Consider the following 26,151-nt stretch of genomic DNA (forward strand, 5'->3'; position numbering starts at 1 on the left):
TTGACCAGCCATTAGAAGATCCAAATGAATCAAATTAATTAAATTTGACAGTTTGTCATCTTGTTTTAACTCCATGCTAACTCCATTTCTCTTTTTACCATGTTCCTTTTACTCCATGTTTTCTTTAATTTCTTTTATTCATTCCACAACCATGGTATGATTTTCTCATAAACGTGAAGAACACCAAATAATTCCGCATGTCACATCTGGCGGGAGTGCATTCACTGCCTGCGATAAGGGTCCTGGTGAGAGTGCATTCAATGGTGTAACTGGGGTTCAGTTTGGGTCCATTTGTGAGGTGGCCATAGGACAAAGATCAGAATCCAATTATTACAACTGGAGTCTAGGAACCAATGATTAACAAAAAAACAGCTTCTCATTCACATATGAACCACAATTATGGTGCATTGCTTTTGGAAAGTGCCCCAGAAGAACACACTGTGGATACTGCCCTTCTTCCTCAGCACCCCTTGTATGGCATGGCAAGCTCCAACTGCTACATTGCCTTTCACCTATGGATTGAAAAGTGGACCAGCAGCAGCTGGCTGATACACTGAGCCAAGATGTGCTGTGAATTCCCTTCTTCTAAAGTGAGTTGAAGGTCCACGTTGAAGGAAACAATGGCGTATGAAGTGAGCTGATGGGCGGTGCGTGTTGCAGTAAAAACATAAAAGGCTGAGCTGCTGTGGTAAGCTCCATGCCTCTCTGTTCTCAGGACTAATTTTCTCATCGTTTCTAAGCAGTGCCATCACACCTTGATGCCAGTGGGTGCGAACAGCATTGGGTGATGTCTAGTCCTTGCTACTCTGACGTATCTCATAAACAATCATGATATTCTTCAGTGCACGTGCGAGTACGCGGACTTTTGCACATGCACAATACAGTTTTGATGCCTTGTGGCAAACCAGACGCTCCTGTCAAACTCACTCTACTGCACATGCACTGTGTGCATGAAGAGAGCACTTTAATATACATGTGCACTTAGCGTACATGAAGGCTGGAGTGGCTTTTGGTTTTGTGCACTAGAACAGGTGCCCGTAATGGCGAGACAATAGGCAAACAAAATGGGGCGCTTTTTTCTAAAGAGGCATTTGTTTCACAATAATAATCAGCTTATAAGATTGGCTAAGGATGTAAGGCGTATATGTGTCTCAGTGGCAGTCTTTTAGTGTGCTAATAACCCCTTAAAACACCTTTATAAGTTGTTTCAGAAGCAGGCACTCTTGCAGTGCTGTCATGAAAGATCCCATGTGGTGTTCGACTTTTACTGCTTCTTTGCTCCTGTCACCACGGCAAATGTCTCAGGATACCAGGAAAAAGGACCGACTTGAGAGGAAGTGTCCTTCCTGGGTCTCACCCTTGACCTGTGGAGCCTGCAGATCTTCTGCTGCCGTGTTAGGGGAAGCTCAGAGGCAGGTCAGCTAGTGCTTCACTTACTTCCTTTTTGGGACAGAAGATCAGGGATTTTCTTTTCTCTGTTGGGCTTCTGACGTCCGTTACACTGGAAGGTATTGGTTGAAACTGCATGCTTAGTTCATCATGTTGTTTAAAGTACAGCCCTGGCTCTTGTGTCTCAAAGGCTTTGGTCTTATGACCTCTCTAAGAACCTTGGCCCCTCAAACCTCTATTTCCCTGAAATTCCCTCCATCTCAAATCCCATTGCAGTGGCTAAGCTTTCTCTTAGTTTGTTCCTTCCACTTGGAATGCACTTCCACCAGACATTTGGACCACTCCATTCTACTCCTCAATAAAGACTAAAACACCCAGGTTTTTGAGCTTAGGTACTCTTCTTCTTTTTTCTTCCAGTCTGAGACCTTCATAGTCTTACTGTTAGACCAGGCCCCTTTTGCAAGGTTATACCCAAACGTTTTGCCTTCTTCCTCCTATTTTTCAGACTTGTTTTTGTTGTTTTTATGACTCTGGGCACTTTACCACCAGGTAGTGGTTATTACTGATTTTTCAGTTTGGTTCGAAATCTCACTGTGTGAGGATTCCATGCCGAGCGTTGCTGGTTCTGACAGTGGGTCAGACACTGCCTGAGCTCTGCCCTGAGGGGGGTTCAGCATTACTGGATTAAACTAATTAAAGAAACTTACCTTGCCTCCGCATCGTCATTACTACATTTTTCATGACGAGATAGCAAACTGATTGACAGGCAATGTGCTGGTTATGTTGACAAACAGAATTTGTTTTTTTTCTCAGCAAAATATTTGTTTCAGGGCACATGTGAAGAGTGGTAAAAAGTGTCCAGTAAAGTTCGTAACCTGTAGGATTTGTAATAGACCTGGTCATTTTGCCATGGTTTGTCAGTCCGGCAGAGGCAAACGGTTGTCTTCTGTCAAATGTATTACGGATAATGATCTTGTTGATGAGGGTGATGTATCCATCAGCAAAGATCTCAGAGATATGGTTATGTTCATTCAGAGTGAAGGCTTAGTATACTCCGGGGCGCGTATCTCAATGATCACACAAGAACTCTGACAGTACATGGCCTACCAGACCACTTTTACCCTACCCCCTGATCGTAAGGCAGTCTCCTATGAGGGACGGGAAATCAATTTGTCCTGTTACATAGAGGAAATTATGGAGTTTAGAGGTAGGAAGATAGTTGGAAGGGTGTATGTTGCGCATACGGGTTTGAACATATTGGGCTGGTACCACCAAACCTGGAACAAGTGAACAAATGCTGGTGGTGAGGGACAATTTGTATCTGGAGGGTGTAATTAACACATTTCCCCATGTGTTTTCAGGTGAATTAGGGAGAGTCAAGGATTTTTAGCACAGGATCATAGGAAAGGAAGGGGCCAAGCCTGTTAAGCACAAGCTGAGGAACGTCCATCTCAGTATAAGACGAGATTTTTAAAATGAGCTTGATTCCCTGTGCAAGAAGGGCATAATTGAGCCCAGTGACTCATCCTTGTGACTTTCTCCTTTGGTGGTTGCGCGCAAACAGAATGGCGAGTTGAGAGTCTGTGTTGACCTATGCTGTTTGAATAAAGAGATTTGGGTGGATTCCCACCCACTCCCTAACATTAACGAACTGTTGGCAGGGTTGGAGGATGCCAAAGTTTTCTCCAAGTTAGATTTAGCCTCAACCTACCACCAGGTTGAATTGGCTCCGAAGTCTAGGCACCGCACCACTTTTGTTTCTCCCTGTGGTACTTATCAGTATGTTTATATGCGGTTTGGCCTCGCATCAGCAACATCAGTTTTCCAGCATTTAATGAACAATATGCTCAAGGGAATCAAAGGGATTTCTGTGTTCCAAGATGATGTTTTGATAGGGCAACCCATGATACAATTCTCCAGGAGGTTTTGTCTAGATTTTAGTCCAATGTTGCGGAGAGACAAAAGTGTTTTCCTCACCAAGGAGGTTGTGTACTTGGGGCACTTGGTTACCAGCCAAGGTATTCTCCAGATATTGAGCCTAGTTAATTCCATTACTCAGACCAAAGCACCCTCCGACAAGGCTGGTCTAAAATCCTTCTTGGGTCTTAGGGCTATGCAAATTTTATTTGCGATTTGTACAGGATTTTGCCACAAAGCTGACGCCTTTGTCACAGATGCTCATCAGCGGGAATGAGTTTGTATGGAATGCTTAGTGTCCAGAAGTGTTAGTTTGGGTTAAGCATCAACTCATCTCAGCCAAAGTGTTCAAACATTTTGATCAGGAACTTCAATGTACTTTTACTGTTGATGCAAGTAATGTCAAGGTTGGAGCAGATTTGAGTCAAACTAAAGGTGGGGAGGTGAGAACCATTGGCTATGCCTCGAGAGTGCTGCCTGGGGCAGAGAAAAAGTATTCTGTCATTGAAAAGAAGTTATTAGCCTTTTGGTGGGCTGTAATTAAGTTTTGCAAATATGTATGGGGCAAGAAATTCTGTCTTTAAACTGATCACAAACCCCTAACTTTTATTTTGAGTGGCAGGAATGTAAGCTGATTCACTCCACACATTGCACACTTACCTCTAAATTGCTGCAATTTGATTTTGTAACAGAGTACATCCCTGGCAGTAAGAATGGTTGTGCAGATTGTCTTTCACGTTCGTCTGAGACTGTTGAACATGACACTGATGTGAGTGGTGAAGACAAGGAAGGATTAATTATAGCAGCTGTTGATTTTCCCAACTCTGTGTGATCTCTGAGAGTGAGTGGTGCCAAGCTGTGAGCAATGATGTTTCTATGTTGATGGTCATGAGATATGTGGAGACACGTTGTCCGAGAGAGAAATCTTAGTTTTGAATTTAAGACGTATGTTCAGGTGGCGGATGACTTACCCATTGAGGATGGTTTATTAATGAGAACTGATAAGTTGATTCCTCCTGTGAGTTTGAGAACTGGCATTATCCTACGTGCCCATGAGGGACATTTGGGAGCTATCATCATGAAGAAAAGAGTCAGACTGTCCTTTTGGTGGCCTTCTATGGATAATGATGTTGAAGATTTGGTCAAGGTGTGTGTTATCTTCTCCAGCTGTGATAAATCTGTGAAGTTACACACTCCACCTCTCTCTACCATAGAGTTGCCGTCTGCACCATGGGTGAAGTTAGTGCTTGACATAGTTGGTAATTCAATGCGCTTGGCGTTCCTTCGAGGTTTGCACTAGTCATGATGGACTACTATACGAAATGGCCAAGGTGAGGTTTGAGAGAGAAGTGACCTCCAGAACCGTTGTCGAGTCTTTGTAAGATCTGTTCCTGAAAGAGGGTTTTTCCTGAGACACTTGTGATGGACAATGAGGTACAATTTGTGTCTAGTGAAGTTGAAATGTTTCTACAAACCAGTGGTATTAAACACCTGAAGTGCTCCCTGTACCGCCCTCAAACCAATGGCTTAGTAGAACGAATGAACAGAGTGTTGGGGGAGTGTATTCAGTGGGTGCTTGCAAACAACTGTGTTGTAGTCAATGCTGTCAAGACTATGCTTTGGTTTTATCGCACTACTCCTCATGCAACCACTGGTGTGTCACCTTTTGAGCTGTTGCGTGGTTGCAGAGCCACCACCAGTTTTGTCCCGTTGGATGAATAAGTGGGTCGAATTTGGACAGTGACTTGCGAGTGTGAGGAGTCGTATGAGCATGACACAGGAGAAGCAAAATAAATACTTTGACATTCTTCCTTGCATCAAAGATTTTAGGGTGGTAGTGGGAGATTGTTTGTGTGAAAAAACCTACACATCTGAGGAAGGGTGGTTCTAAATTTGGACCACCCACCAAGATTGTGGAATTAAATGGTGGTTCGGTCAAACTTGAAAATGGCCAGTGGTGGAACAAGTGTTGGTTGGTTATGTCTAGAGGTGGTGAGGAAGGTGTTGGTGGTCACAATATGGATGGTGGAAGGTTACCAACTGAATCGTAACAGATGGGCATGAGACACAGTTCTAGGGTGAGGAATGTTCTTCTCCGCTTCAGGGACTGATGTGTTCGGGGGATCTTTGTGATATTTTTATGGTTGGTTTACTATGTTGTTTTCTTTTCCTCTTTTGTCTGTTCCCTGCTTTTTCCTCTTTTCATTCCGGGTTTCCACATGTCATGTTTTTATTAAAGGGAAATCCCATGTAGTGGTTATTATTGATTGTTCAGCTCGGCGGGTTTCATGCCGAGCGATGCTGGTTCTGACCTGCCTGAGGTGGTTCAGCATTACTGGATTAAACTAATTAAAGAAACTTACCTTGCCTCTGCATCGTCATTACTACTACTGCTGACCAGTGCTAAAGTGCTCCCTGTGTAAAATGTATTGGTGATTGGTTTATCCAACCTCTGACCCTGCTCGCAGGCAGTTCGCTCCCCATGCTGCTGCACGGCTCTGCCTGCATTGTTTTTGCCTAATCTTGTATTTTTCCCTTGTGCCTAACTTGCTTTCTTGCCCAGACTTGTTTTTATTCCTCTGTGCCTGTACTTGTTTTCTTGCCTAAACTGGTTTTTCCTTCCTGTGCACAGTTCTTCTGTGGCCCGCCCATTTTTCCCACGCCTGCAGCCCCACCCCCCTGCAATCCCATTCACCACCCCGCTCCCGTCTCCCAGCTGCTCCTCCCTCCCACATTCCCTCATATGGAGGCCGCACAGCGGGCTCACCTTAGTCAAGCCCGTCTGCGCCCATCCGTGCCTGGACCGTGCCCAGCGACAGGACCCCTGGACCCTGCGAAGGCCACGACACCCAACACCACTACAATGCCAGAACCCTCCATTCACTCAACACCGGACGATCACACACCTGCTTCCTGGCCGCCCGAAGCGCACCAGAGGAGCTTTCACCTGCCGGATCTGCAGGTTCACAAGCATCTGCCCCACCATGCTGCCGACCAGGAAAGAATCCAGCCTCCTCAGATGTATCCTTCTCAGCACCCGCTCCGTCCGCAAACAAGCCATTGAACTCTGGGACCTACTCAAATCAACCTCTCCAGACGTCGCCTTCCTGACGGAGATCTGGCTGAACCCCGACACGACACCTGACATAGCCATAGCCGTCCCGGAAGGCTACAAGATCACCCGCAGGGGCCGCACCAACGGAGCAAGAGGAGGAATCGCCATCATCCACAGGAACACTCGGAGTCTTGACCAACACCGACGACACCCTCCGCACCGCCAAACACCTGCACTTCCAGATCCACACCGACCCCAACACCACCCTCATCTACAGACCCCCCCGGCCACAGTTCAGCGACTCCATCGCCAACTTTGTCAGCACACATGCCCTCGCCTCCATGGATTACATCCTCCTCAGGGACCTGAACTTCCACCTCGAGAACAAAAACAACACCAACTCCACTACGCTGATCGACAACCTAGCCAACCTCCTACTCCGACAACTCGTCACAACACCCACTCACTCCATCAGTCACACGCTTGACCCCATCTTCTCTGCAAGCCTCCTCATCTCCTTCAACCACACCACCGAACTCCACTGGACTGACCATCGCTGCATCTACTTCACCTTCAAGAGACCCACCACGCACCACCGCACCCAACAGATACCTCGCCGCAGTTGGAGCAAAGTCACCGAAGACCAGCTAACCACCACCCTCGCCCAGAGCCTACCTGTCGACACCACCGACCCCGACACTGCCGCCCACAACCTCAGACAGTGGATCAAGGACTGCGCCAGCAACCGCGCCCCGATCTAGAAACCCTCCAACAGTCAAACCAACAAGAGACCCAGCTGGTTCACTAAAGACCTCCGGGCTTCCAAGCAAACCTGCCGAAAGCTGTAGAAGATCTGGCTCCGTAAACAAACACCGGACAGCCACGCAGCCCACAAGCACGCCACCCGCAGACACCATCACCTCTTCAGATCTGCCAAAAGGGCCAAAAGGGCCTCCTTCAAAAACCACCTGTTCGACCTGGCATCATTGGCGTCAGTCTCCCTTCCATTTCGACGGAGTGCCTCCTCTGTTTTGATATGTTTTTGCTGGTTATATGCTTTGGGCACTGTGCCACTGCTATTCAGTGCCACAGTGCAAGTGCTTCCTATGTTAAATTAATGTACTAATTGGTGATTCCATGATTGGGTTATTTGATTTACCTGTCAGCCCCTAGTACAGTGCACCATGTGTTCCCAGGGCTTGTAAAGCAAATGCTGCTGGTGTGCTTGCAGCACTGGTTGTGTCACCCACAGAAGCAGCTTGTAAAGTGTCTCAGGCCTTCCATTGCAAGGCCTGTGTGCAGTCTGTGACTGCCATATCGACTTGGCCAGTGCACCCACTTGCCAGTCCCTAAACCTCCCCTTTGCTTCATATCAGACACCCCTAAGGTAGGCCCAAGGGCATGTTGCATTGTAAGTATAAGGTAGGACATGCCCTGGTGTGTGTAGCATGTCCTAATAGTGAATTACAGCCATTTTCATTTTTCACTATTACAAGGTTACCTGTTCTCCATAGGCTAGAATGGGCAGTTAGATTATTACATTCTTATAATCCTAACTGACTCAGGGAACATGGTAGAAATTCGAATTTAATATGCATGAACTCAGAATGATAAAATACATCTTTGAGTAAAGTTTTTTTTGTAATATTCTGTGTTTGAAAATACCCCTTTTAGAAAGTAGGTATTTTCTTGCCTAACTGCCCAGGCCTGCCTCTGCTAGGTTGTGTATTCCTTGTCTGGGTTTGTGAGTGAGAGGGCTGGGGCAGCCCGGTGGTAAATAGAGTGATCTGCATCTAGATGAGAGGGAGGAGTTGCACTAGGAACCTGAATAGGACTGGGCCTTCCGTCTACAATCCCGGCTCCACCTCTTGTGGCTTGTCTGATGTCTCTGCCCTCCACTGTGAAAGGAGAGAAGGAATCTTGTCAACAAAGTGCTCCAGAGCTGTGGCTCCCCTCCCCTGTGCTGGCTCCACCTCCTGTGGGGCGTCTGATGTCTCTGCCCTGCACAGTGAAAGGAAGGAAGGAGTCATGTAAACAAAGTGCTCAGGAAATGGTTTGGACTAGGTTGAGGCCTCTCTGCCTTCAGAGAACAAAGGATTTTGGGGTATAAATATTGGGACCCAGTCCCAAGAACTTTAGACCACTTCTGGAACAAGAAACCGTTTGCCAAGGAGAAGAACCAAGGAAGCTGCAGGAGTTTTACTGCTTCTCTGCCAGTGTGCTGTTTGCTGGGTTGGCCTGCAGTGGTTGCTTCAATGCCAAGGAAATGAGAATGAACTTTTTAAGGACTTTTATCATCTACAGAATATTCTCCAAGGGCTTGAACTGTGCTTGCCTCCTGCTGAAGTCTCAGGGACAAAAGACTTAATCTCCAGCTCCCCTCTGAATTTCCTTGCTGGGAATTCTGACTCCAGACATTTGCGTGTCACTGGGAGCTAGAAGCGTGACACATCGAGTGGGAGCATGTCGCAGCCGCAGCTGAAATCGCCGGAGAAGCGAGCCTTCACCGCATCTCCCTGAAAGCCTGTCTTCGTCAAAGCTGCCTGCTGTCCAGCAGCGGTTTTTCCATTTGGGCGGTGGGACGTTGCCCCACTAATAATTATCGGGCAATTTATTCGAGCGGCGCGTTAATAAAAGTTTTATAAATTAACGCGCCGCTCTAATAAATTGCCCGATAATTATTACCCTGCTGGCGGCCGTGGTGTCAAGCTTCACTCATGTGTGTCAGTATGCACTGTCAGACACTGGGTGGCGCTGGAGTGCCGGCACAGTGCGCACTGCGCATGTAGTGTTTGCCCGACTGCCTTTCTGCTGTTTGCAACTCAATGGATTTTAAAAAGCAAGCACCTGCAGAGTACGGGGTTTGCCGTATGCAACATACCCCAGTGCTTGTACAATGAGCAGCGTTTTTTTCGCGCTCAGTCCAACCCTGATGCTGCTCTCTTTAGAGAGCAGTTCTCCTCTAAAGAGAGCAGCGTCAGGATTGGCTACACTGACTACGACTCACTGTTCTGTTCTTGACTTGTACCACAGTGACAGTCTAGTGTCTCACTGCGGGGGTGGGAGCATGTAACGTGGCAGGCAAGCAATGCCCAATCACTGTAGTGGCTTAGTGTTAAGCCATTCAGTGATTGGGCATTTCTTAGTTGCTGGACAAATCGGGCCGGCCCTCGGCCAGTCACCCTTCCTTCAGTCCTCGTGGTAGTCGACTCGTGCGCATGAGGGACTGACAGAGACTGTCGAGTCTGTCATCACCCACCTGCACTTGAATTATCGTCGCCTTGCCTCCATTTGATGTGATCTCATGGGTTTTGTTGCAGGTGAGTCGAGTCCGCAGAATTCCTCAAGTCACTCCAGCACAGGGTTCTGATTGATTCATATACCCCAGGCCAGCGCAGCGCTGGGGTATATGAATCAATCAGCAGCGCAGTTTTACATGAATCCGGCATGCTGGAAGAAATGACCAGGACCAAGCTGAAAAGTGTCTTGCGCACCGAAAGAAATCAAGTGTTCATTTGATCCAGATATATATCCCACAGCTGCACCCCAGATCAGGCAAACCATCCGCTGGGGTCTGGGCCAAACTAGCAGGCTGACTTGCCGGGCTGCTCACTTTTCAACTTGTTCTTTTTTTTTTTTATTATTTGCGGTGATAAAAGCTCTCTGTGGTACTTTTCGCAGAAGAGAAACTTTATAAACTGAAAAGACAGTTTGTGATGTGACACTCCCACGTGCCAAATTGTGAGAAGTGTGGGGGTGAATGTATGGGGGGGCTTGTAAAGCATCTGTGTCCGGCAAATGGTTCTATTATCACTTCTCCTGGGGGGTCCTCTTGGGGAGATCTGAGGTCTGGGGGCCGCTGGCAGGGGTGAAGAGGGCCCCACCGGGCCAAGGCCCCCCACCCCCCATGGGGGGCCGCCGTCCCTCCTGCAAGGAGATGTCACCGAATACAGCATCAAAGGGGAGATAAGGAGACTGAGGGGGAAAGGGGTGTGGAGGGCGCGGGGCAGATAGAGAGAGGGGAAGGAAAGATGCACAAGAGAGGTGCAGAGGGCTGGGGGCGGATAGAGAGAGGAAGGAAAGATAGACAAGAGATGTGTGGAGGGCGCGGGGCAGAAAGAGAGAGAGGAAGGAAAGATAGAACAAGAGGAGAGGTGTGGAGTGCGCGGGGCAGATAGAGAGAGGTAGGAAAGAAAGACAGGAGAGGCGTGGAAGCCGAATACTGAATTTGGGAGGGAGGGGTGGGGGGGAGTGAGCAGACCAAGAAACCGGTAGAGTGTGAAAAAGGCCGCTTTCATGAAACAGGTGCACATTTACACAACAATAACCTCGGCAAATGCCTAACAATCTAAACCTTACTAAAATGATTGTATTGTTTTCAACCCCCCAAAAACCCGCCCCCGCCCCTCACCCCTCATCAAACCCGCCCCCACCCGTACATACCCAATCACATAATAAACCATACAACAATCCCACAAAAACATTATAACTTCAACATTTCCCAAAGCCATATCTCAAAACCCCAATTACATCCCAAGCCAATCCAGATCCCCCAACCCATGACTCCGAACACAAATTCAACCTGCACAACTTCCCCCGACAAAATCCAAATTCAAAAACTATCAGCTCCCATCATGCCCAAAAACTGGCAAACCAAAATAATCCGCCACCCAGAAAGCAGTGGGGGAAGAAAACCGAACCCCACCTTTCTGCCCCCGCAAAGAAACTAAACAATGGGGGGGGGGGGGGTTGAGATCAAAGCCGAAAACACCAAACGAGAAACACTACTCACCCAAGAAACTTTGAATCATCAAACAGCGAGACAGTACCTCACGCAGCTCCAAGAGATACAAATCCATCCCCATTCTAGACAAATGGACCCCAGCACTCTTAAAGAATTCCACAGCATCGTAACGAATGTCACTATGAACAATGCGACCAAAGCCTAAATCTCTACAGAACCTAGAAACTTCCAAATTAACCTTCCTACGAGACTTATCAATGGCTTTAGGTTTCAACGCATTCCTCCAAAACCTCCTAGGAATCAATTCAGTCCACAGGACGTGGCACCCAGACCAATGCTGATGCAACAAAGAAAGGTCCTTTTTAATAGCTCTAAGAAGAACAACACCCTTAACCAAACCCAAATCATTTTCCCCAAGATGTATAACCAAAACATCTGGACAAACCCCACCTACCAACCAAGAATTAAGGGCTGGAATTAAGTCTTTCCACAACATACCCCCCTTTCCCTTCCAAACAACATTAAATAAACGGTCATTGAATCCCAGCATAGTGCCAAAATAACTCAAACGAGCTTGAAGTTGAGCTCTCTTTATGAAGGAATGCCCCACGATCCAAACAGTCAAGAATTCAGAGCGAGGACCAGCCACGGAACCTGAAAGAAAAAGAAGTATCAGAGAGGCAAAACAGAAGAAGACGCAAGCGCTCCCCCAACCTCCCGTCTGACGTAGCGCTGAAAGCAGTTTGAAGTCCAGCGCCCCAGACCCATAATGTCCTCCCTCGACCAACCCCTGTTAAAAGCCTCAGTTGCAGCTCCAATTCTGAAAGAATGTGTGCCATATAAAGACCCATCAAGGCCAAGATGACGCAGCGCTTTACGCAGCACCATGCGCAATTGATAATTCGTAACCACAGAACCATCCAGGTGTTGAAAAACAGGATGCTCAACAACCCCACCCGAAAACTCCCACCAGCATCGTGCCCACCGCAAAGGGCAAGTCTCCGGGGGGGAAAACGCTTCCAACCAAATTCCTTTGCCTTTATTCCTCTGATCCGTCTTAGAATGAGAGAGCCAAATATGAACTCCTCTGACTGACAACTGAACATCCCCCCACAAAATACCTTTAGAAAATTTGTTGCCCTACAGCTCGGACACCCTAAACGCTCCAAAAAACATCCAAACCATCAAAGTAGAAAAAAGACAAGCTTCCGCCCTATCAAAACAAACCACAGGCAGCACTGCTGTGATATTAAACAAATTCTGCCAAGTCAAAGGGGACCTCACCGCCGGTACACCTCCCAGCTCCCGGGACCACCCTTCCAAAATTCTCCTACCTAACTCACCAGCAGACGGTGAGTAGCCCCACAACAACTTTCCCATAAAAGAAACACCCGCTAACTTCCCAGCAATTGTAACTCTAGATAAACCTTTATCCATTAACCACAAAACAAACTGAACCACATCAACTGACCTCTGCCAAAGAAACTCTCTCTTACTAGCTCCAGAAGACAAAAACTAATTCCATGCTAACTCATATGCAATTCTAGTAGAGGGAGCCAGAGAACCTAAAACCAGCTGAACAACCCTGTGTTGCCTACCGTCCACAGATGCTCCGGCATGGGAGCCGGCGCTTCGTCTGCCTCCAAAGCGAGCCCACGGAATCTCTCCCACTGTGAACGAGACAAAGCATCCGCAATGTCATTGTCCACACCAGGAACATGCAGGGCCCTAAAGCAAATATCAAATTTGAGGCAACCTAACGCAAAGACTCTGAGCAGTTTCAGGAGTTGCATGTCCCTGGCAGATTGTCTGTTGATCACTTGTACCACAGCCATATTATCAATTCTGAAAAGAACCTTCTTGTGAGCCAAATCCTGGCCCCACAAAGTAACTGCCACCACAACAGGGAACAATTCCAAAAATGCAATGCTCCTGCCTCCATTCTTCCAACTCTCCGGCCACTGTTGCGCACACCACTTTCACTGCCAGTACAAGCCAAAACCATCGCTGCCAGCCGCATCAGAGAAAATCTGAACATCCCACAACCAGTCAACCTCCCTACATAAAGGCACACCATTGAAAGAATGCAAAAAAGTGACCCACATACGCAAATCCTCTTTGACCCCTGCTGACAATCGAACTCGGTGATGGGGCAAGTAATGGCCAGAAAGAGCCCTGCCCAAGCGCCTACAGAAGGTTCTGCCCGCCCTGACCACCCTACATGCAAAATTAAGGTGACCCAGCAAAACTTGAACCTCCCTCACCAAAACTTTCTCCTTAGACAACATCTCCTCCACCAATTCCAACATTTTTCGCTTCTTCCATTGGTAAACGCGCCTGCATAGCCTGTGAGTCAAGTTCGATTCCCAAAAAAGACATGGTCGCGCAAGGACCCATGGTCTTTTCAGGAGCCAGTGGCACACCCAAATGATCCATAAGTGTTTGAAAAGTACACAGAGCATTCTGGCAGTCCGAAGAATCTGCAGCACCCACAAAAAAGAAATCATCCAAGTAATGTGTGACCAACGTATGTCCACATTGTTGTGTGAAAAACCATTGTAAAAACGTACTGAAAGTTTCAAACAATGCACATGACATGGAGCAGCCCATTGGCAATGCTTTGTCCACGTACCACTTCCCAAGGAAATGGATACCCAGAAGACTCCAATCCTCAGGATGGACTGGAAGCAGTCTAAATGCAGATTTAATATCGCATTTTGCCATCAAAGCAGAAGGGCCCGCTGCTACTACCAATGCCATAGCCACATCAACAGAAGAATAGGACACAGAAGCAGCTTCATTGTCGATGAAATCATTTACCGACCCACCCTCTGGCCAAGACAAATGTGGGATGAGCCTGAATTGCCCCGGTTCTTTTTTGGGGACCACACCAATGGGAGAAACAATTAGATTCTTCAAAGGCCAATCATCAAAAGGACCTGCCATTCTGCCCTCACACACTTCTTTATTTAACTTCTCCTGGACCACAGCAGTATGTTCACTTGCTGACTTTAGGTTCTTAGACCAACGCCTCAGACGAGGACCCTCATAACCAAGATGAAAACCGTCTTGAAAACCAGATAATAAAAACTTCCGCAGCTCAACAGGCTCATAATCCTGCAAAGCATCAGCCAAATGAAGGACATCAACCGGTGTATGAGCCTTTGGGCCCAACGCTTGATAAAGATTTCCCACCCCTGGGAGCTGGAGAGGGCTGTGGTGCAACATGAGGTCCCGAACCCTGCTGTGGCCCCTGGTGACCACCGGAAGGCCTAGGCCCCCAGCATCTCGACAAGGGGTGATTTTTCCTTCCACATTGGGAACATTCATGTCGGAACTTGCAAAATTCTCTATTGCACGCCCCCTTATTGAAATCCCAGCATGTGCCTGAACTGGACTGCGCTGACGGACTGGCCCCCACCCCTCCCCGGGTGGGTTGCGCCTGAAAGGGGCGATAAACCAAAGGAAAACCACTAGCTGTAAAAATAGTCTTACCACTAGCAGAGGAACCCATAGGGTGTTGCCAGAGATCCGTGTCCAGTTCCCCCCATTTTGCCTCCGGGTCCCAGGCCATGCGCGCCCTGAACTCCTCATCATACTGTGCCCATGCAAAATCATTCCTTGTGATTTGTGCTTTTCTAATCACATCCATATATTTAAACAATGAAACACAGCGCTCAGGGAACTTCTCACAATAGACGCTGGCATAAATTAAAAAGGCCGCCGTCCAGTTTTCAATATTCAAAGGGACCTTGGGGCGCTTGGCTAATTCGTATTCCTCTTCTTTAGAACCTTCTTTAGCCCGGACCTCCCTGTGTAATAACTTCAAAAGCTCAACGTACTCACCATTCCATATCCTTTCTTTAGTACTGAGCATTAAATGAGCCCCCAAGGGCTTAGTAACACCCATATAGGGCAACTTTTTGATTTTTAACTCTTTACTATGTAAGACATTTTTGGATGTGTCCAAACCAACTGTGGAAGTGCCACTGTCCACTTTGGCACCTACACCTTTATCATCTTCAGAAGTACCTACACTTTGGTCCTTCACAATGCGACCCTTATATAACTTACCATCAGCCCCTCCAGAAACCAAATCTACCCCAATCCCAACAGACATCATTTTAGGTTGTACCTGAGGTTCCACATTCTCACCTGGACGCAACAAAGGAGGCTGACTTGGCTCCGCTCTCCATGCCACACGTGAACCGTCCTCCGCCCTCCGAGGAGCCCTCACCGAGGGGCCGAGCTCTCGTGGTCTGGAGAACGCCGCTTGAGTCTTCACCACCGGTGCCTGTAACGAACTACGAGAGACATGAAAATGTCCCCCCCAGACACCATGTCCCGCACTTCGCCCTCCTCAGGGCTATCCTCATCGTAGTCAAGAATTAACGACTCCTCTAACTGGGGAGGAGCAGGTAACACCACATTCTTTTGAACTTTCTCAAATGTATGCGAACGTCCACGGGCCTTACCAACCCTTAACTGTGACCGTGGCGGGGAGGCCGACTGGACTCGCCGGTACCCTCCTCCACTGTTACCACTCACAAAAGCTTTCTCCACCGGCAAAATCAAGTTGTGAGATTGAATAACCTGAGGAACAAGAGAAGTCGCGCCGGACCTGCTCCTATGCACTGCGCTGTAATCCCTCGATGAGGCCAGCAAGGTCGCGCTTGACCTACTTACACTGCCTGTGTTGACTTCCCTCGTTGGGGCCATCGAGGTCGCACTGAACCTGCTTTTGCTGGCCACGACGGGATCCCTCGATGGTACAGGACGTGCCGCGCAAGGCTCCACCCTCCCTTCACCTTGGCGCGACTGGGCTGCATGCCGCCCTACCAAGTCCGCTGCTCCAGACCGCTCTCTAACCTGAAAAGAAAAAGGCCGGACTGATGTGCCGGGTCCCTTACTACATAAAACACCAGAAGCGGAAGACACTTCACCTGCTGCCCTATTAACACCCTGACCACTCCCTTGAAAAACTACTGAACCAACAGGGTCTTTCCCTTTAAGAACAGCCCTCAACTGAGGGGGAGAGGGGGAAGGGGCGCACACCTCTTCATCAGTACTACAATCCAACAAAGCTTGAATAAACTCAGACGCCGGACCCTGTACCTGAGAACCCTGAACTACAGTCCCCCCCAAAGCACCCGGAACCCTACCCCTCCCACCCACCTTTAAACCTGGAAAATTCACCGCACCAGACATTGCAGACATACCTCCAATATCCCCACTCTTCTGTAAACAAAAACTAACTGCAAAACCAACCGGCCACCAGGTCACCTAAGCCTAAAATGGTGGCCGGGAGGAGGAGCCCAACACATTTATAGGTTGGGCTCCAAAAACAACTAAAAGAAGCCCAAAATAGCCCAAAAGGAGATGCTACTCCAAAATGGCCCCCACCCAAACCTCCCAAACAGCCCGGGGGAGCAGACCTCCCAGGGGTCGGCTGCCCTCCCCAAAGCCCCCCTACTGTGGGAATCTCTAATTCTACTTACATTTTCCCACTTAATATCTTAATTTCAACCGCTGGGGATGTCATCAGCTAGGGGAAATATGACCGATCTCCTGCAACTTTACAGACCTCCTAATTCCCAAAGTGGCTCGGAAAAGGATGGTAGTTGCATTGGGGCACTGCTTTAGAGTAGCCTTAATCACACAAAGTATTTTTTTTGGAGAATTGCTTCAAGGTGTTGTTTTTGCTTCGTGTTTTCGCTGGCACACATAGTGGTTATATCAATCACACTCTCCAACCGACACTGTGCATCTGTGCGAGAAACTAATCACCACATTGTGAATTAAAAAATTCAGAGATTGCCTTAGACAATGGCTGCTGAAACAATGGCGGAGGGCGGGCCAGAGATGCTTCGAGGGTAGAATAGGAAATTCACGTACTTTTGCTAATTATGTGCGGTCAAAAATAACAAAATAATTGTAGAGCAAGGGAGATATGTCAGAACGTTTAGCTTTTAACTCAGCTTAGGTATGTTCTATGTATGGCATTGAGACCCGCACTTTCACCCGCTTGCGCATCTTAGTTTACGAACAAAAATAAATGACGGGTTGTTAAGCATGTTTTGTATTGCATAATGAACTTCATCACACAGTATAGTTTTACTGTATCTATCTTTCTCTTTAAAAAAGCTTGCTGTTTTAAGAGTTCTGGCTGTGTATTTATTTAAAAAGTTACGATTGGACTAGCGCGATGCAGCGCGATTTATAGCTGCGAAGGTGGGCCTTTACAATAATAAGTAAACAGAATCCATCTTTTAAGTGTGTAGTGCGCCCGTGCAAAGCTTTAGCAAATGTGGTTAACGGTGCTTTTTGTTCATTCAGATAATGTGGTGGGTTACTATTATTCGAAGCTGAAATTTCAATGTTTAATGAACCGTGCATACAATGAAAAAATGCGTAATAGATTGCAAAGAATATTTCAATTGGTTTGGTGCTGAAACAATGCGTGAAGTAAATTGGACGCCTGTACGTGTGCAGCTTTGTGGATGCGCCTGTAGTTTGTCGCTGGCTGGCAGAGGCGCAGAGCCGTCTGAGCTGCTAATGTGCGCCAGTAGAAGAGGCTCAATTAGTTGTAGCTGTCTGAGCAGCCTGTTTGCTTGTCTGCCGTCTGCAGTACGATTTTAATTTTACGCCGCACCACTTTCAAATGTCACCAGCCGCCACTGCTGCTGTCGCATCGCCAGAAAAGTGTGATACCATTGAGAGAGTCTCCATTGCATCACCGGAAAAGGGCCTATCGCGTCGCCAGGTTTCTATGCCTCATCATCGCATCGCTGCGTCAAGGGCACCATCTTCTCGCATTGCAACCGGATCATCTCATCAAGGCACCATCTTGAGCACCGTAACGGGCCCGCAGGCAGTGAATCTACGCATCAACCCCGCAACTGTAAGGATCACTATGCATCCCCTACTCTGCGCAAGCTTTGAGGCACAACGCATCCTTTCCCCAGGATCACAAAACCAACGCATCTCCCCTTTTGTGAGCCTTTTGTTTACTTTGGGTTACGCATCCAGGTACTTTGTTGAGTACTTTACCGCATTTATCTAAACTTGAACTACGTAACTTTTACCATCTTTAAGTCAATCATAAGTATAGTATTGTGCATTTTGTCGGTTGTGGTCTTGTGTTAAGTTTATATAAAGAATACTTATTTTTATAAAACCTGTGTTGTCTATCTGTAGTGTTTTCACTGTATTACTGTGTATATTCACAAATGCTTAACATACTGCCTCTGAGACAAGCCTGTCTGCTCGAGCCAAACTACCAAGGGGGTGAGCAGGGCTTATTAAGGAGTATAATCTCCTTATCCTGACTTAGACGTAAGGGTCCCTATTTGGACAAAGGTGAATACCATTGCCAACTAGAGACCCCCAGATCTAACACCGCCTTGACAACAATGCGCACAACAGCAAAGAGCTCTTCAGCATCGTGAAGGAACTCTCCAACCCCAGCTTCAACACCAACGACGTCCCACCCTCGCAAGACCTGTGCGACTCGCTGGCCACCTTCTTCCACCGCAAGATCGCAGACATCCATGACAGCTTCAACACCACGACCTCCCCGACAACCACTGAGACCTACGCCCCCACGAACACCATCTGCACCAACCCCCTGCTCTCCTGGACCAACATCAACGACGACGACACCATCAAAATCAGGAACACCATCCACTCCGGATCTCCGTCAGACCCATGCCCACACCACACCTTCAACAAGGCCATCACAGCCATCGCACCCCATCTCTGGAAAGTCATCAACACCTCCTTCGAGACAGCAACCTTCCCGGAGAGCTGGAAGCATGCCGAGATCAACGCCATACTCAAGAAACCCAAGGCAGACCCTAAGAACCTCAAGTCCTTGTGGCTCATCTCCCTGCTCCCGTTACCGGCAAAGGTTATCAAGAAGACCGTCAACGAACAACTGACCCGCTACCTCGAGGAGACCAAATCCTGGACCCTTCCCAGTCCGTGTTCTGCAGCAACCACAGCACCGAGACTGCCCTCATCGCCGCCACCGATGACATCAAGTCCCTGCTGGACAATGGAGAAATGGCGTCCCTCATCCTCCTGGACCTGTCAGCTGCCTTCGACACGGTCTGCCACCACACACTACAAACACGCCTCCATCACGCAGGGATCCAAGAGAAGGCCCTGGACTGGACCACCTCATTCCTCTCTGGCAGAACACAGAGCGTCCGCCTTCCCCTTCCGCTCCGAAGCCACCGAGATCAACTGCGGCGTACCCCTCAGCCCAACTCTGTTTAACATCTACATGGCACCGCTCGCCCACGTCGCCTGTCAGCACGACCTCAACATCATCGCCTACACCGATGACACCCAGCTGATCCTCTCCCTCACCAAGGACCCCCACACCGCCAAAGCCAACCTTCACGAAGGAATCAAGGCCATCGCTGAATGGATGAGAAACAGCCGACTGAAGCTGAACTCGGACAAGACGGAGGTCCTCATCCTGGGATCCACCCCTTCGGCCTGGAATGACTCATGGTGGCCGACCGCACTGGTAACCGCCCCAACACCCACCGACCACGTACGCAACCTAGGGGTCATCATCAACTCCACCCTCTCCATGACTAAACAGGTCAACGACGTCTCCTCCTCCTGCTTCAACACCCTCTGCATGCTCCGCAGGATCTACAAGTGGATCCCCACTGAAATGAGAAGAACGGTCACCCAGGCCCTCATCAGCTGCAGGTTGGACTATGGAAACGCCCTCTACGCAGGAGCCTCGGCCAAACTCCTGAGATGGCTCCAACGCATCCAGAACGCATCTGCATGCCTGATCATTGACATCCCTTGCCGCAGCCACATCACACCCCACCTGAGAGACCTGGACTGGCTCCCGGTCAACAAGAGGATAACCTTCAAGCTCCTCACCCACGCACACAAGGCACTCCACAACACCGGACCAACGTACCTCAACAGACGACTCAGCTTCTACACCCACACCCGGCAACTCCGCTCCGCCGACCTCGCCATCGCCACAGTCCCCCACTTCCAAAGAGCGACCTCCAGTGGCAGATCGTTTTCCCACCTCGCCACCAAGACCTCGAACACCATCCTCATCCACCTACAGCAGACCCAAGACCAGCTGACCATCAGAAAACTCTTCAAGACCTGGCTTTTAAAGCAGTCGCAGCATTCCTCACCCCAGCGCCTTGAGACCTTCACGGGTGAGTAGTGCGCTTTACAAATGATATGATTGATTGATCCAAGATTGGCATATTTGATTTACTAGTAAGTCTCTAGTAAAGTGCACCAGGTGTGCCCATGACCTGTAAATCAAATGCTACTAGTGGGCGGCAGCACTGATTGTGCTACCCACATGTGTAGCCCGGCAAACATGTCTCAGACCTGCCACTGCAGTTTCTTGTAGTGAAGTTTTAAACTGCTATTTTGATCTGACAAGTGCACCCACATGCCAGGCTCAAAAATTCCCTTTTACTAAATGTACGTCACTTCTAAGGTAGGCCCAAGGAAACCCCATAGGCAGGGTGCAGTGTATTTAAAAGGTAGGACATGCACTGGTGTGTTTTTCATGTCCTAATAGTGAAATACTGCTAATTTTGTTTCTCACCATTGCAAGGACTATCTCTCCCTAGGGTACCATGGGGATTGCCTTGAAATATCTTTTATGTGTAAATTCCCATTGGGAGCATATAGAGATTTGGAGTCTCTGAACTCAATAATAAAAAATACATATTTTGGTGAAGTTGATTTTTAAATTGCGTGTCTTAAAATGCCACTTTTAGAAAGCGGGAATTTTCTTGCTTAATAATTCTGTGCCTCTGCCTGTCTGTAGAATACACGTCTAGGTTGGGTTCTTGTGCATTCACTCTAGACAGTCACACAAAGGGAGATGAGGTGTACCTTGCATATCCTAATGGGCCATCACCAGGCTGATTGGCCTTCCCGAGCTATAATGCTAGAAGGAGTTATCACTGACACCTGAACAGGGCTGTGTCTGCCCCACACAAAGCAGTCTCCACCCCCTGTAGTCTGTCTGGAGCCAGGTCAGGGAAAGACAAGGTCTTGTGCACTACAAAGAGTTCCCTTTGAAGTCTGCCTACTTCAAAGGCAGAAAGAGGTATAAGTATTGGACCTCTAACACCCCAAAATCAGAACACTTCTGGACTGAGGACATTCTGCCAGGAAGAAGAGATGGATGCTTTAGGAGGGACTGCCAATGTGCCTGTTGCTTTGTTGTGCTAGCCTGATGTTTGCTGCTTCTTTCCAGGGAGTGAAAGGACTGGATTTTGCTTTCTACATCCTGCTTCCAAAGTTCTCCAAGGGTATGTGCGTGCTTGCCTCCTGTTAAGAAGCCTCAGGGCCATCAAAGAGTTCACCTACCAGTACCTGGCCTCTTCTGCTGAGAGTCCTGACTTAACGCATCAACTCCCAGCGCCTGCTTTCTCAATACATCACTGCTACCTGCACTGAAGGGTGATTCCCGATTGAAGCATTGACCACGCCTTTCACCGCATGCCTCAGCTTGCCGTAGAAGTGCGTCCGAAGAATCGCTGCTGCGCGAGTCCTGAGTCTTGTGTCACCGACGTCCATGACACCTGCTCTATCTCTGACGTAGTGCCTACTTCGCGGCTGTAAAATCGACGCAGCCCCTGCATGACCGCTGCCTCATCGCATCTGGATTTTTAACGAATCATCCCTGAATGCTGACTCTTCATCAACACCATGCTACAGTAAGGAACTGAGGTGGCGTGTCCTGAAATCGATGCATCACCTCTCCTGCCAGTAGGGAACTGATGCATCACCTCACCTGTCTAGCAGTAGGGAACCAACGCATCACCTCCCCTGCACGTAAGGAACCGACGCATCACCTCACCTGTGTAGTAAGGAACCAACGCATTGCTTTGTTTTTCCGGCACCTCACCTCCCCTGCGCTTTGCACTGTCTTTGATTTTTGATGCCTCTAAGATACTTTGGGGCTACGACTAATGCATCCAGTGATTTCTATGGATTAAACTTGCTTAATCTTTTTTTTTAAATATTTCTTTTTATTAAGACAAGGCATCAAAAAAAGACATAGTTGCATTTTGCAGAAGAGGGTCGGCAATAATTTCAACATATGGTACAGAAAATAGTAGTCAGGGGGGCACAGAGTACAAATATCAGGCAAATTAGCATGTAGGGGTCATGGGGAAAGAGGAGCATCAAAAACAACCGTTGCAGGTGGTACACATATATTCCCTCTGTATTGGTTCCAGGGTCCCCAAATATTATTCCACTTTCTAGGGCGACCCCGTGCCAGATAAACAGTTTTTTCACGGAACATACACCAATCCATACTTTCTTTCCATCCTTCTAGCGTAGGTTGCCTGGCCGCTCCCCACTGCTGCGCTATGTTCCGCTTAGCAATCATGGCCCCTAGAGTGACCCATCGAGTCTGTGCAGTGTTCAGGTCTGTTGACTCCCAAATTTTCAATAGACATCTCCTAGCTTCCGGTAAAAGAGCCACACCCGTCACTTCGGCATGACATTATGGACACTGCTCCAGTAGTCTATCATATATCGGCATTCCCACAGGATATGGAGAAACGTCCCCAACTGGCCGTAACCACGCTTACACAAACCATCTTCCGTTAAACCCATTTTAAATAGACGCGGATCAGTGACCTAGACGCTGTGCAGTATTTTCAATTGAACAAGCCTCAATCTTGCCAGGATCGCAACTTCCTTAGGGGAAGAAATCGCCGATTGCCAATCCTCGGCATCAATTTCGATACCCTCCTGCGTCCACTTATCCCTTAAGTCTACTAAGAGATCTGCTCTATGGTTTATCAACTTTTTATAAATAAGAGAAATTGTGCTATCGGGTAGATGCCCATCCAGTATTCGATCTTCTAATGGGGATGCTTCCGGTATCTTCTCCCCTTCACGGAACACCGACCTCAAGGCATGTCACACGTGCGCATAGCGAAAGTACTCTGTCCCACTCAGTTCATATTCAGTTTGTAGTTCAGTAAATGATTTAACTCTTCCCTTCACCTAAACATTCCCCACAGTGGTAATCCCTATCAAATCCCATCGATCAAAACCCTTCGAGTTCCACAACCTGCCCAGCTTATCCGATCCAAATAACGGGGTAGCAAGAGTCAGACGGTCTTTCCATCCCAGTGAACAAAGAGCGTCGTGCCATATGCGCACCGCAACTCTAGTAGGTCCCGTTAAACCTTTCTCTATAGTTTTGGTGTACAGCGCTCTACTGTAATCACCGCCAGGGAGCAGCCATTTATCCATTGCATAGCCCGGATCCATATTGGACCCATAGTTACCATGATTTATAGCTCCCAACTGTGATGCCCAGTAGTATCGCTTAATATCTGGGAGGGCAATACCTCCGTCGTACCATGGGAGCGTCAACTTGGCCAACGCTATACGCGGTCTGCCTTCCCAAAGTAGGCTGAACTGCAGTCCCTCTACTTCTCGAAAATAGCTAGATGGTACCACATCCAAGGTATTCTGGAGGGCATAAAGAAATCGGGGTAGGGACATCATTTTAAAAAGGGCCGCCCGTCCTAACAAGGACAATGGAAGTTTCTTCCAACCAGCTACATCCCTTTTCAGCCGAGTCAATGGAGGAAGGAGATTCATGTCATATCAGAGTATGGGATCCATTGAAACATAAATCCGGAGATATTTGAACCCGTTCTGAGCGATCTGAATAGGACAATTCCGAGGGAGGACGGGGCATTACCGCACAACACATAAAGATAGGATTTTGCCCAATTTATTACCAAACCTGAATTCCTACCATACAAGGCCAAGACATCACAAACAACATTAAGGGATTTCCTGGGAGAAGTCAAATAAAGCAATATATCATCAGCGTATAATGAGGTACGATCTTCGAACTGCGAGGACCAACGAATACCCTTTATCGAGGGCTCCCAACGAATCCAAGCCGCTAGGGGCTCAAGAGCAAACAAAAACAAAAGTGGGGAGAGGGGGCACCCCTGTCTAGTGCCCCGCCCAAGACAAAATGGCACAGAGACACGATTGTTTACTACAACCTGCGCAAGAGGCTCAGTGTATAACAAGCGCACCCAGTTAATAAACTCAGGACGAAACCGAATTTAGCCAATACAGCCCAGAGATATGGCCATTCCACCGTATCAAAGGCCAATGTTGCGTCCAACGACGCTAATACGGCCGGTTCTCGCAATTTGTGCGCCCTGGCTAGAACTCTGTGCAACCGCCTTAGGTTCAATGCCGTATTTCTATGTAGGATAAATCCAGATTGATCAGGATGTACTAAACTACTTAGGACCTTGACCAACCTATTAGACAACACTTTAGCCAACATCTTGGGTTCCGAGTTCAGCAATGAGATCGGTCTATAAGAAGCGCAATTGGCTCTCGGCTTCCCCTCCTTAGGTATCACTACTATCGAGGCCACTCTCTGGTCTCTGGGCAACACTCCACATTCTCGAGCTTCCAAAAAATGTCCTTCAAATAGGGGCAATCTTATCTGGTCTAAGTTTATACAACTCGATCGGGAGACCATTGGGACCCATTGCTTTCCCTGAGTACAAAGAGCGCACTGCCAAGGCAATCTCATCAGCGGTAAGGTTACCATCCATGAGATCACGATCCTCCTCCGACAAACTTGGAAGTTGAATATCCCTCAATAGTAGACGCGAATCCTCCTCCGGTCTATCTGAGACAGAAGTGTAAACTCTAAAAAAATGATCCGCAAAACCCTCTATTATCCCTTGTGGGTCAGAAACAAAAGTCCCTTCCTGCGTCTCAATCTTAGGAACCACTCGATCCGCTCTGTCCTTCCTGTCCAACCAAGCAATCAGTTTACCGGCCTTGTCTCCAACATCATAAAGACGCCCTTGCTGTTCTCGGCTCAAGGCTTTAGCACTGTCTGTGACCAGCATCCTATACTCAAGCTGCTTAAGTTTCAAAACATGTAGTCTAGACCTGGTCACTTCCTGCTCTATTTCCTTTTCGATGTTTGCTATCTCTGACTCAACCCTGATCACTTCTTTCTCTTTCTGTTTGTTGACTTCCGTGATCAGGGACAAAGCTTGACCCCTAATCACTGTCTGAAAGGCCTCCCACAGCAAAATCTATGAGGAGACCGATCCCTCATTCTCATGAAAATAGTGTTCCAACGTTTGTAGCAGTTCCTTGCGAATCTTAGGATTACGCCAGTGCTAAGGGTTAATGGGGGCGATCCTACCACCGGAACCCGAGGTCATCTCAAATTTGAACCAGAGCGGCGATTGATCAGAGATGCCTCTAGCCAGATGTTTCACTTCAGTAATATACGATGCCTGGGTCGCTGGCACTAAGGCATAGTCGATTCGAGAGAGGCTACCATGGGCACCAGAGAGGAAGGTATATTGTCGCTGAGTAGGATGAAACAATCTCCAGCTATCCACCAGACCCAGAGTCTCCAAAAAATCAGGAGGCCATTTCTGTGTCCGCCCCACATCCCGGGGCGGAAACCTGTCCATGGCGCCGGAGACCACAGCATTGAAATCCCCACCCGGAATCAACAAGCCACTAGGGAGGTCTAAAACAATCTTACCCAAGTCAACATAGGTAGTGGCCTGCAGGCCCGGAGGGACATAAATAGAGACCAAGGAGAGAGTGTATCCCTCCCAACTTCCCGACACAGTTATGTATCGACCCCTCTCATCTGCAATTACGGAGTCAACTACAAATGGGAGAGAGTTTCTAAGAAGTATCCCAACTCTCCGAGACCCCGAAGTAAATCCGGCATGGGCAACCATCCGGTAGCCTTTCCTGTGCATCGCCTTACATGCATTACCTACCAAGTGCGTTTCCTGGAGTGGGACAACATCAGGTGAATGTCTTCTGAGGAATTGCAGGACCACACTGCGCTTGATTTTATCCCCCAACCCATTCACATTACAACTCTATACTCGCAACCCTCTACCCCCCATCACAGAACATAAAGAAGGCCCAACCCCCCTCCAATCCCTGCGACATCAATAAGCAATCTCGGAATACGATGCCT

The sequence above is a fragment of the Lissotriton vulgaris genome, chromosome 11 (assembly GCF_964263255.1).
Source record: "Lissotriton vulgaris chromosome 11, aLisVul1.2, whole genome shotgun sequence".
Classification (NCBI taxonomy): Eukaryota; Metazoa; Chordata; class Amphibia; order Caudata; family Salamandridae; genus Lissotriton; species Lissotriton vulgaris.